Source organism: Homarus americanus, unplaced genomic scaffold (genome assembly GCF_018991925.1).
Source record: "Homarus americanus isolate GMGI-L3 unplaced genomic scaffold, GMGI_Hamer_2.0 scaffold51859, whole genome shotgun sequence".
NCBI lineage: Eukaryota > Metazoa > Arthropoda > Malacostraca > Decapoda > Nephropidae > Homarus > Homarus americanus.
This window is the reverse complement of record NW_024711292.1, coordinates 7848135-7862975: the sequence shown is the minus strand read 5'-3', so window position 1 is coordinate 7862975 and position 14841 is coordinate 7848135.

The window sequence follows — 14841 nt, the reverse complement described above, 5'->3', positions numbered from 1 at the left end:
TTAGCAGTGTGGCCCGGTGCACCGTCTTCCATAAAAATATCACAACCAGTCTTCTCAAAACAGTCGGGTAATTCATCACACAACAGCTCCAGGTAGCGATCCTTATTCATAGTCTGATTACGAGGTAAAAACACAAGGCTACCAACACTATTATAGCCAAAAGACCCCAAACCATTAACGAGTCTGGAAATTTTACAGTGGCTTGAATGTACTTGGGGTCGTAGGGGTCACCAGGCCTCAGGCACACTTTGCCTTTACTGTTGCCAGTAACATCAAACGTGGCCTCATCGGACCACAACACTTTTTTTCCACTTTCTTTCGTCCCACTGCAAGTATTTCTTGGCAAATGCGAGTCTAATCTTGCGTTGGCGGTCTGTTAGAAGCTGTTTCTTGCAGGCATACACCTCTTGAATTTCAAGTCACCATGAAGCCGGCTACGAATAGTACGTACAGACACATGACTAAGTAGCCTAGAGTTTTGTTCCTTTAACTGCCGTGCTGAAATACGTGGATTCTTATCTACTTGACGTTGGGTAATTTTCAGAGTGCGTGGGGAAGTGATACGAGGTCGTCCAGGACGCTTCTTCCGGGTAGGGTTGTCGACGCCACCAATCAACGAAACTCTTTGTATATCTTTGCACACTGCGTAACGCCAGCCTTGTAGTTTAGCTATTTCTTTATTTCACACACTGTTTATGTGTATGTTGATAAACACTTCTTGGACATTTTCGGTAATCAAAAGAGAATTAATGAACATTATGTACAGTACAAGAAGCACTACCTTCAATAACCACAGTATTAAATGTTGTCGTAGGTTATATTGTGATAAATTATTGATAATATTCATTACACAGTTGGAGCTGTTACGACGTCTTAAATTAAAAAGAGGAAACTATGTTATATAGGAATTAATTTTCATTTAATTATGGCAATAAAAACAAAACATTATACCTATTTGAAAAATACGTCAGTTGCTTTATGAAGCTTAAACTGCGATTATAATATATAAACCAAAGATTGAACGAACACAAGACGGGTCCACCTAAGTACAAAATGTCGAGTTAGTACGAGGAGGAGGCGGCAGACGATTGGCATGATCAAGGATCTAGGAAACGGATTACATACAGGTAGGCGTGTGTATTTTCCTACAAACTCTCCCACGAGAATTAAAAACGAATACTGTGATTGGCCGAAGAGAACCTGACTGAAATGACATAGTAAGAAAGTTAAAACTGGCAGGTATTCTATATAGATAGATACACTGAGGGTGGATAAACAAGTAATCAACGACCACTACAGCACCTGAGAGGAAAACTAGAACACCATGTTAGTGTGGATCGCATACAGCACGGGTGGAGAGAAGACATGGCCTAGTTAATGCTATTCAACGTGTGGTATCAGAAGACCCTGAATGTGGTACCAACAGAACGGATACCTTTACTGTGGCCATATCTTAATTACTACTTTTGCAGCGATTGCTCATCTACTTCACATTTCACCTACATTCAGCTGCTCAAGATAAGCAAGTTATATTCTGTCGATAACGGGTGCTAATCTAATTTCCGATATATGCCTATACTTACACAGATAACTCTACATACCAATCTAACAGCCAAGGTCAGGTTGTGTGCACTTGACCTAAGTGGAAGATGGGGTGGTCAGCAATGGTGCCATGTCTACTTGTTCCGAATTTCCGATCATAGAAGAATTAACAGAAGCTCGATGAAACCATCAACTGTTTCAACTTCATTGAAGGCTCGCTCGTTCGCCCCCGAAACAGACCTCAGTCCACACAGCAGTGAATGGATACTTCTTACTAATAGGGAAATGCTGGAGCCTGGTTAGTATTCAGCGTGCCGCATTTACATAAACTGTTTACAAATATATCCCGAGAGGTGGTTGGGTAAGGGGTTAACTCTTCTAGATAAACAGATATCTACGTGTAGGACATTTACATAACTTTATAGTCAGTTTCAACAAAACTTTCCTTGACGTAGACGGAAGTGATGACAGTAATTGCATGCCAGGGGCAGGTGTCTCATTTACATGTCTATATTTTCACCGTGTTAACTTAACTGTCTTCACTGACATGAGAATAACTGATGTGAGGTAGGATGGTTAATGATGACTGGGTGAGGGAGGATGGTCAATGATGACTGGGTGAGGAGGATGGTCAATGATGACTGGGTGAGGGACGGTCAATGATGACTGGGTGAGGAGGATGGTCAATGATGAGTGGGTGAGGAGGATGGTCAATGATGACTGTGTGAGGGAGGATGGTCAGTGATGTCTGTGTGAGGGAGGTGGTGAGTGATGACTGTGTGAGGAGGATGGTCAATGATGACTGTGTGAGGGAGGATGGTCAATGATGACTGTGAGGGAGGATGGTCAATGATGACTGTGGGGAAGATGGTCAGTGATGAATGTGAGGATGGTCAATGATGACTGGGTGAGGAGGATGGTCAATGCCGACTGGGTGAGGAGGATGGTCAATGATGAGTGGTGTGGGAGGATGGTCAATGATGAGTGGGTGAGGAGATGGTCATGATGACTGGGTGAGGAGGATGGTCAATGCCGACTGGGTGAGGGAGGATGGTTAATGATGACTGGGTGAGGGAGGATGGTCAATGATGACTGGGTGAAGGAAGATGGTCAATGCCGACTGGTGAGGGAGGATGGTCAATGATGACTGGGTGAGGAGGATGATCAATGATGAATGGCTGAGGGAGGATGGTCAATACCGACTGGGTGAGGGAGGATGGTTAATGATGACTGAGTGAGGGAGGATGGTCAATGTCGACTGGGTGAGGAGGATGGTCAATGATGAGTGGGTGAGGAGGATGGTTAATGATGACTGTGTGAGGGAGGATGGTCAGTGATGTCTGTGTGAGGAGGATGGTGAGTGATGACTGTGTGAGGGAGGATGGTCAATGATGACTGTGTGAGGAGGATGGTCAATGATGACTGTGTGAGGAGGATGGTCAGTGATGACTGTGTGAGGGAAGATGGTCAGTGATGAATGTGTGAGGGAGGATGGTCAATGATGACTGGGTGAGGAGGATGGTCAATGCCGACTGGGTGAGGGAGGATGGTTAATGATGAATGTGTGAGGAGGATGGTCAATGATGAGTGGGTGAGGGGATGGTCAATGATGACTTGAGGGAGGATGGTCAATGCCGACTGGGTGAGGGAGGATGATTGGTAATGACTGGGTGAGGAGGATGCTCAATGATTGGGTGAAGGGGATGGTCGAGTGGTAACTGGGTGGTGAGGGAGGATGGTCAATGCCGACTGGGTGAGGGGGATCGTTAATGATGACTGGGTGAGGAGGATGGTCAATGATGTGGCTGAAGGAGGATGGTCAATGCCGACTGGGTGAGGGAGGATGGTAAATGATGACTGGGTGAGTGAGGATGGTCAATTACTGACTGGGTGGGGGGATGGTCAGTGGTAAGCTGGGTGAGGGAGGAGATGGTCAATGCCGACTGGGTGAGGAGGATGGTTAATGATGACTGGGTGAGGGAGGTGGTCAATGATGACTGGCTGAAGGAGGATGGTCAATGCTGACTGGGTGAGGGAGGATGGTTAATGATGACTGGGTGAGGGAGGATGGACAATGGTGACTGGGTAAGGGAGGATGGCCAATGATGACTGGGCGAGGGAGGATGGTCAATGATGACTGTGAGGAGGTTGGTCAATGATGACTGTGAGGGAGGTTGGTCAATGATGACTGTGAGGGAGGTTGGTCAATGATGACTGTGTGAGGAGGATGGTCAATGATGACTGTTTGAGGGAGGATGGTCAATGATGACTGTATGTGACTGTGTGAGGAAGATGGTCAGTGATGAATGTGTGAGGGAGGATGGTCAATGATGAATGGGTGAGGGAGGATGGTCAATGCCGACGAGGTGAGGAAGGATGGTCAATGATGACTGGGTGAGGAGGATGGTCAATTATGACTGGGTGAAGGGGATGGTCAGTGGTAACTGGGTGGTGAGGAGGATGGTCAATGCTGACTGGGTGAGGAGGATGGTCAATGATGACTGGTGAGGGAGGATGGTCAATTATGACTGGGTGAAGGGGATGGTCAGTGGTAACTGGGTGGTGAGGAGGATGGTCAATGCTGACTGGGTGGGGAGGCGATTGTGACTAGGTGAAGAGGATGGCTAATGATGACTGGGTAAGGAGGATGGTCAATACCGACTGGGTGGGGAGGATGGTCAATACCGACTGGGTGAGGGAGGATGGTTAAAGATGACTGGGTGAGGGAGGATGGTCATTGATGACTGGGTGAGGAGGATGGTCAATGATGACTGGGTGAGGAGGATGGTCATTGATGACTGGGTGAGGAGGACGGTCAATGATGACTAGGTGAAAGAGGATGGCTAATGATGACTGGGTAGGGAGGATGGTCAATACCGACTGGGTGAGGGAGGATGGTCAATACCGACTGGATGAGGAGGATGGCTAATGATGACTGGGTAAGGGAGGATGGTCAATGATGACTGGGTGAGGGAGGATGGTCAATACCGACTGGGTGAGGAGGATGGTTAAGATGACTGGGTGAGGAGGATGGTCATTGATGACTGGGTGAGGAGGATGGTCAATGATGACTGGGTGATGGAGGATGGTAATGATGTCTGAGGAGGAGTCAATGATGACTGTTGAAGGAGGATGGTGTGACGACTGTATGGGAGGATGTCAATGATGTGTGAGTGAAGATGGTCAATGATGACTGTGTGAAGGAGGATGGTGCGTGACGACTGTGTATGGGAGGATGGTCAATGATAACTGTGTGGAGGAGGATGGTCAATGATGACTGGTGAGGAGGATGGTTGGACTGTGTGAAGAGATATATGTGTGAAGAGGATCAGGTGACTGTGAGGAGGATGGTCAATGACGACTGTGGAGAGGAAGTCATGACGATTGGAAGGAGGTCAATGGTGACTGTGAGGGAGGATGGTCAATGACGACTGTGTGAGGGAGGATGGTCATTGATGACTGGGTGAGGGGGGATGGTCAATGATGACTGGGTGATGGAGGATGGTCAATGATGTCTGTGAGGAATGGTCAATGATGACTGTGAGGAGGATGGTAAGTGATGACTGTGTGAGGAGGATGGTCAATGATGACTGTGAGGAGGATGGTCAGTGATGACTGTGAGGGAGGATAGTAATGATGACTGTGAGGGAGGATGGTCAATGATGACTGTGTGAGGAGGATGGTCAATGATGACTGTGAGGAGGATGGTAATGATGACGTGTGAGGAGGATGGTCAATGGCGACTGTGAGGAGGATTGTCAATGATGACTGTTTGAAGGAGGATGGTGCTGACGACTGTGTGAATGGTCAATGATAACTGTGAGTGAAGATGGTCAATGATGACTGTATGTGACTGTGTGAGGGAAGATGGTCAGTGATGAAGATGTGTGAGGAGCATGGTCAATGATGACTGTGGGGAGGATGGTCAATGATGACTGTGTGAGGAGGATGGTCAATGATGACTGTATGTGACTGTGTGAGGAAGATGGTCAGTGATGAATGTGTGAGGTGGATGGTCAATGATGACTGTGAGGGAGGATGGTCAATGACGACTGTGCGAGGAGGATGGTCAATGATGACTATGACGGAGGATGGTCAATGATGACTATGAGGGAGGATGGTCAATGATGACTGTGTGAGGGGATGGTCAGTGATGACTGTGTGAGGAGGATTGTCAATGATGACTGTTTGAAGGAGATGGTGCGTGACGACTGTGTATGGGAGGATGGTCAATGATAACTGTGTGAGAGGTGGTCAATGATGACTGTGTGAAGGAGGATGGTGCGTGACGACTGTGTATGGGAGGATGGTCAATGATAATGTGAGGGGAGGATGGTCAATGATGACTGTGTGTGAAGGAGGATGGTCAATGACGACTGTGTGAAGGAGGATGGTCAATGACGATTGTGTGAAGGAGGATGGTCAATGGTGACTGTGAGGGAGGATGGTCAATGACGACTGTGTGAAGGAGGATGGTCAATGAAGACTGTTTGAAGGAGGGAAGGTCAATGAGTGACTGTGAGGGAGGATGGTCAATGACAACTGTGTGAGGAGGATGGTCAATGAAGACTGTGTGAAGGAGGATGGTGGACGACAGGAGGTGGTCAATGATAACTGTGTGAAGGAGGATGGTCAATGACGATTGTGTGAAGGAGGAAGGTCAATGGTGACTGTGAGGAGGATGGTCAATGACGACTGTGTGAGGGAGGATGGTCAATGAAGACTGTGTGAGGGAAGATGGTCAATGATGAATGTGTGAGGGAGGATGGTCAGTGATGACTGTGTGAGGGAGGATGGTCAATGACGATTGTGTGAAGGAGGAAGGTCAATGGTGACTGTGAGGGAGGATGGTCAATGACGACTGTGTGAGGGAGGATGGTCAATGAAGACTGTGTGAGGGAAGATGGTCAATGATGAATGTGTGAGGGAGGATGGTCAGTGATGACTGTGTGAGGGAGGATGGTCAATGACGGCTGTGTGAGGGAGGATGGTCAGTGGCAGCTAGGTGAAAATAGTCTACAACATGCCTCAGCTTCTTGTTCTCAGCTCTGGCTACTGTGGTCGAGTAATCTTAACCATTATTTTATTACAGGTATGTTGTCACCTTTCCTTAGTTTAGTATCCAGTTTATGATGTTATTGATTTGATTTTTTCCCGTTTGCGGTCTTCAGCCCCAGACGCTTTTAGCTTAAGCCTCACAAACAGCAAAAAATGTAATGACCTTAAGCCAATAAGAATAAAGATTAGTTGCATTTTGCCCTCGGGATCATTTTCTTTTAACATTTCCTTGCAATTCTTTGTTCATGGGCAATTGGTCACTGAAGATGAATGTTGTACAGATACTTAACAAGTGTAATAGAGGCGACTGCGACAGAATGAAATGAAACTGACTAATAATATATTTACTTCCTACGCCGCTGTTTATGCGTTTTAAATAGGTAGTTAACTTTACAGACGAATCGAAAGTGTTCGTGTGTGTGTGTGTGTGTGTGTGTGTGTGTGTGTGATTTCGATGCTTCTACCAGAGTTATCAATCACCGTTATTAAGGAGTCAGAGAGATGTATCTATATCAATTTAGGATCACCTGAAGATTAACCACGTAAATGCTGATTGGGGGGTGGAGGGTTTATCTTAAGTTAGGCGTGGGTATGTTAGGTTTGGTTAGGTTAGGTTAAGTTAAGGTAGGGTAGGTTAAATTAGGGTAGCTTAGATTAGGCTAAATTGGCGTTTGGATAATTGATCTTTATTCAAGTGTTCTTTTAACTGATCATTGTTGACATATAGTGCTTCGGTACCTTATTTGTAAGAGAGATAAGCAAAAACGCCACAACCATTCCTACCCTTTAGTTGGTATAATAGACAACACTGAAATTAAAATAAGTAGATATATGTAAATGGAAGTGTTCACCTACTAACGACGTAACCTTATAAACCGAAACAACCATAGTCACGCGCAACTACGAATGAGTGTTAACCATGACTGCAATGTGATGTTTGTACCAGATGACAGCGTAGGGATAAGTTAAGTACAAACAGTATAAGTGTGTACACGTGTAGTTTCGAGATAAAAGTCAAGTGGATGTTATTTAACCACTTCAAAAGATGGGGGGCGGTGATTTCTGAAGCCTTGTTACTAAGGAAGGTCATGCTTGGGATTACCTGAAGATTAAACAATACAGCTTATTTCAACTGAAGATTAGACACACAGCTTAGTTCACTGTAGGTTAGACACTACAGCTTATTTCAACTGAAGATTAGACACCACGTGAAATATTACAGCAAACACACCACGTGAAGTATTACAGCAGAGACACCACGTGAAGTATTACAGCAGACACACCAATGAAATATTACAGCAGACGCACCACGTGAAGTATTACAACAGACAACATGAACAGCATTACAGCAGACACCACGAGTACGATTCTAGCAAAGGCAACTTGATGAACCATACATAAAAGACAACTTCATGAGCAGAACAACAAAGACAACTTGATGAACCATACATAAAAGACAACTTCATGAGCAGAACAACAAAGACAACTTGATGAGCCGTACGGCAAATACAACTTGATGAGCCGTATGGCAAAGACAACTTGATGAGTCGTTCAGCAAATACAACTTGAGGAGTAGTACAACAAAAGACAACTTGATGAGGCGTACAGAAATACAACTTGATGAGCAGTACAACAAAGACAACTTGATGTGCATTACAGCAAATAAACAGAGTAAAATATGTATACATAGCCTGAAGAGGTACTGCCAGATATCCAGTACAGTACTCTCTAATAACAGTGTCGACCACATAAACAAAATGAAGTTTAGTATATAGGTATACGGGTATTGTTCTACCAAATATAGAGATAAACTATAGAAGTTGGTAGTTCCTGAATAGTTTCATTAATGTTTACGTGAACAAAATTGAAAAAGGATTATATCCCCATGGAACCTTCTCCTCCACCTCGAAGATTATAAAGAAAGAATAATGAGGAGAAGTTTTGGATTATTTATTGTCCCTCATAACTCGAACCAGATCACATACACATTCACGTGACCGTTTACTACCGCCGTGGCCAGCCGTGTCATCCTCGGGGCTCCCAGGAGCTGCTAGGGGTCACCTGCAATCTTTTTCCCTAACTTTCCATCTTCCCTTAACCAGTCATCAACTCACTACCTGCTTACAAAGCTCCAAGAAGACCCCAACGGCGGTATAGGCAGAAGAGGTGACCATCTTGCTTTTGATGTTTTCTAAACTTATATTTATCAACCACCTAGGTCCTTTATTTATGTTATTTGCCTCCTTTTTTAATTTAAGGAACGTCATTGTTCACGAATAGAAAGAAAGAACGAACGAAAGAAATTATATATATATATATATATATATATATATATATATATATATATATATATATATATATATATATATATATATATATATATATATATAAAACAAAGACGTATGTCTGTGTGTCCCGCACGAAATCTTGGGAAACTACTTTACCGATCTGTAGTGATGATGGATGGTGTTATATGTAGTGATGATGGATGGTGTTATATATGTAGTATAGTGGATGATGTTATATGTAGTGATGATGGGTGGTGTTATATGTAGTGATGATCAGACAATAAAATAACAGTTTAATGCTAAAAAATATACTTTGCTGTACCGTTGTAGTGGAACTTATATACACCGTTAATGAACTATTGATGGAAGAAGAATTTTTAGGGAGTGAACAGTGAGACAATGTAGAGCCTCCCGGAGGGTGGCGTCCTACCGTGGCCTAGCGAATGAGCCTCCCGGACCTCACTGCATTCTTCAAGCTTTCACAGGAAGATGAGTTTGCTCAAATATTCCTGTATGTTGACGTACCCAAGTTCTACATATGGCAGGCTTCAATGAAAAACTTCCAAAGAAGAGCTCAAGGATTCGATGTTGAAGGATATCCAGGGATAAAGTCAGGCAGTAACAGCACTCAAGACAGTGAATGGACAAGTCTGCAGAACCTATCAGGAAGCGTGCAATCTCCTTGGCCTACTGGAAGATGATGGTCACTGGAATGACTCATTAGAAGAGGCGGCAGCTACTCAATCGCCAATGAGAATGAGGAACCTGTTTGCCATCATGATTGCTACATGTGGACTTTCCAACCCAAGCCAGCTCTGGAAAAACCACCAAGAAAGTCTTTCAGAGGATCTGCTTCATCAAGCAAGAAGAGAACATCCTGGTCAAGAGATTGAGTTCATGGATGACATGTTCAGCAGGGCTCTGATCATGCTGGAAGACAAAGTGATGGAGCTATGCGGAAAAAACCTGACTGATTTTGGATTGCGCTATGTCTCACAAGTTAGCGTTTAAAGCATTGGAAAGGACCTTGCAAGACATACGAGAAAATGACCAGCTCATGGGTGGCATTACAATGGTCATTGCTGGAGACTTTCGCCAGACCCTACCTGTCATTCCTCGAAGCACTCCAGCTTATGAACTGATTGCGTGCCTCAAGGCATCATACCTTTGGAGAAGTGTTCATACACTCACCCGATCCACAAACATGAGAGTACATCTACAAGGAGATCAGGATGCTGGACGGTTTGCAAACCTTCTACTACAGATTGGGAATGGAACTTTCACTGTTGATTGAGAAAGATATATAATCATTCCTCAAGGATGTGGAAATGTTGTAAAGTCCTCAACTGAGCTCACTAACATGGTGTACCCATACATTATCCACCAATACAAGGATCACAAGTGGCTGCGTGAACTCGCAATTCTGGCACCAAAGAATGAAACAGTGGCTGAAATCAACATGTCTCTACTCAGACAGCTTCCAGGCAGTGAGACCTCATTCAAATCTGTTGATACAGTAATCGACCAGGACCAAGCAGTCCAGTACCCTGCAGAATTCCTTAATTCTTTGGAGCCCGCTGGAATGCCTCCTCACCACCTCACTCTCAAGTTTGGAACTCCTATAATGCTCTTAAGAAATCTTGAACCACCAATCCTCTGCAATGGCACAAGACTGGTGGTGAAGAACATGATGCCACATGTACTGGAAGCTACAATACTGACAGGAAAAGCTAAAAGAGAGGACGTTTTTATACCAACGATACCTCTCATTACCACTGACCTGCCATTTGAGTTCAAACGACTTCAGTTCCCGGTTAAAGTGAGCTTTGCCATGACCATCTACAAAAGCCAGGGACAGTCCCTAAAGATGGTTGGCCTAAACCTGGTGTTTCCTTGCTTCTCTCATGGACAATTCTATGTTGGATGCTCCAGAGTGGGAACTGGCAAAAATCTGTACATACTCGCTCCTAATGGCAAAACCAAAAATGTGGTTTACCTTAATGCACTACAGTGAGACAATGTGGAGCCTCCAGGAGGGTGGCATCCTACCGTGGCCTAGCGAAAGAGCCGCCCGTGGGCACTCTTTGCTAGTATATATATAAGCAGACAATGATCCCATTTACTTTATTTCTGTCTATTAAGCTTAATTTGTAAATCATCAGTATGAGCTGGGCAAAAATACAACCAAGTATATTTATGCAATGGATGCTAGGACTAAAAACGTATATGGCTTGTGACAGAGTTTTTGCTAAAGACAAAATCACTCGCTAGACGTTTTCTGTGATGAGGGAGCTTGATGCTGTAAATAGTTAAAATAGTTAGGGTAAAATTAAATCCGTTCTTTTAAGGCACCAAGTAAGTTTTCTATGAAAAGGAAGCTTCTCGAGAGCGGCAGTCTAGACTCTAGTGGGAGCGGTATCTACCAGCATTATTCTTTGCTCACCTCAGGCAAGCATGGGGTTTCCCCTTTGAGATGCGATATGGAACGGCAGTTAGGGGTCCCTTAACTATTCTCAGGATAAAGAAGACACTGGGCAGTCACAGGTTATTACCACCTATGAATACATGATTAAGCTTCGAGAAAAAATGGAATGAAAGCTGTAGAATTACCCAGATTCAGTTAAAACAGGCTCAGACTAAGTACAAGGTTGCATTCGATAGTAGGGCGAAGGACAGACAATTCAAGGTGGGGGATAAAGTGTTGCTACATCTTCCTATAGCTCATAATCTAATATACTATAGGACTAGGCATGTGTGTGTGTGTGTGTGTGCTCTGGGCAGCCGAAACGGCACAATCGTTTTTCATCAAACTTGGTGGAAAAATCGCAAAAAAATTCGTACAGTGGAACAAACCTGGTCCCATATCGATGGTTTCTTTAGGAAGCCACTGCATAACCATTTTATTTACGCTGGAAAACGATGCAAGTCTACGGACTCGGCGCACCCTCATTCACTGGACACTGTCAGCCCACGATTGCAGTACGGCTCCCTCCTCCTCCCCCACTTTTCGCCTATTTTTTTAATGTTGTTTGTATTAGTAAGGAAGGAAGATGAGTAAATAGAAGAATAAAGAGAAACAGGAAATAGTTAGATATAACAGGTGGGGGGAGCTGAGTTTCATAATGCGTCTGGATGTGCAGTTTCAACGTTACCAGACGACCTTACAGCTACAGTGTATATTTATTCCTGTGGGTGGAAAAGGAGAAGAAATAAAAGATAACAGGAATGCACGGAGAAGATGACTACAATAGACACCGGGTGAATATAGACAGATTCATACATGCACAAATAGACAATATGGCAACTAACAGGACAGACAGAGAGCTGACTGACTGGTTCACATGATGACTATGATGACTTAACACAGGTGATGACTTAAGCAGATGGCGACTAATCTAACCAGAATCAAGGTCACTTCTTTTCATAATATAATTTATCTCGGAATGATCATCGGTGACTCATAATATTTTTTTTTTATGATTTTAAACTCTCCTAGAAGAATATTTCTCTAACTAAATATTCTAACCTTTATTCTATTCCTTCTTATAGTATATTAGATAATGTAAGTATCACGACAACGATTACAACAACCAGGTCCATGATTATAACAACCACGACCATGATAATAACAACCACGACCATGATTATAACAACCATGACCATGATTATAATAACCACGATTATGATTATAACAATCACGACCATGATTATAACAACCATGACCATGATTATAATAACCACGATTATGATTATAACAACCACGACCATGATTATAACCACGATCATGATTATAACAACAACGACCATAATTATAACCACGACCATGATTATAACAACCACGACCATGATTATAACAACCACGACCATGATTATAACAACCCCGACCATGATTATAACAACCATGACTATGATTATATCAAGCACGACCATGAATATAACAACCACGACCATGGTTATAATAACCACGACCATGGTTATAATAACCACGACCATGATTATAACAATCACGACTATGATTATAACAACCGCGACCATGATTATAACAACCGCGACCGATTATAACAACCGCGACTATGATTATAACAACCACGACCATGATTATAACAACCGACCATGATTATAACCACGACCATGATTATAACACGACTATGATTATAACAACCACGACCATGATTATAACAACCACGACCATGATTATAACAACACGACCATGATTATAGCAGCCACGAATATGATTATAAAAACCGACCGCCAATTAAAACAATGACGACTATGATTATAACAACCACGAAGCAATTATAACAACCATGACCATGATTATAAAACCACGACCGCGATTATAACAACCACGACCATGATTTTAACAATCAGACCATGATTATCATACCGACTATAATTATAACAATCACGACCATGATTATAACAACCGACTATAATTATAACAACCACGACCATGATTATAAAAACCGACCATGATTAAAACAACGACGACTATGATTATAACAACCACGACCATGATTATAACAACCATGACCATGATTATAAAAACCACGACCATGATTATAATAACCACGACCATTATTATAACAACCACGACCATGATTTTACAATCATGACCATGATTATAAAAACCGACCATGATTATAATAACCACGACCATTATTATAACAACCACGACCATGATTATAACAACCACGACTATAATTATAACAACCACGACCATGATTATAACAACCACAACTATGATTATAACAACCACGATTATGATCATAAAACTATGATTATAACAAACACGACCATGGTTATAACAACCACGACCATGATTATAACAACCACGACCATGATTATAACAACCACGACCATGATGATAACAACCACGACCATGATTATAAAAACCACGACTATGATTATAACAACCACGACCATGATTATAACAACCACGACTATAATTATAACACCACGACCATGATTATAACAACCACGACTATAATTATAACAACCACGACCATGATTATAACAACCACAACTATGATTATAACAACCACGATTATGATCATAACCACGACTATGATTATAACAAACACGACCATGGTTATAAAAACCACGACTATGATTATAACAAACACGAACATGATTATAACAACCACGACCATGATTATAATTACCACGACCATTATTATAACAACCACGACCATGATTATAACAATCACGACCATGGTTATAACCACACTATAATTATAACAACCACGACCATGATTATAACAACCCGACTATAATTATAACAACCACGACCATGATTATAACAACCACAACTATGATTATAACAACCCCGACCATGATTATAACAACCACGACCATGATTATAACAACCACGACCATGATTATAACAGCCACGACTATGATTATAACAACCATGACCATAATTATAACAACCACGACTATGATTATAACAACCACGACCATGAATATAACAACCACGACCATGATTATAAAAACCACGAACATGATTATAACAACCACGACCATGATTATAACAACCACGACCATGATTATAACAACCACAACCATGATTACAGGTTGACAATCCCTTATCCGAAATCCTTGGGACCAGATGCATTTCGGTTTTTGGAATTTTCGGTTTTCAGAATGGTTAGGTTTTTTTCAGGATCAGCCACCCGGGCACAGGTCACTGACCCACATTGAGACCCTGGGGCTATAATAATAATAATAATAATAATAATAAAATAATAATTAAATAATAATAATAATAATAATAATAATAATAATAATAACAATAATAATAATAATAATAATAATAATAATTATTATTATTCATAGATCTAAGTCGTGTTTCTCATTTGATCTTTTTTTTCATTCTTGTATTTCTTTATTATTATTATTATTTTATTATTACAGTATTATTATTATTATTATTATTAGTTATTCTTATTTT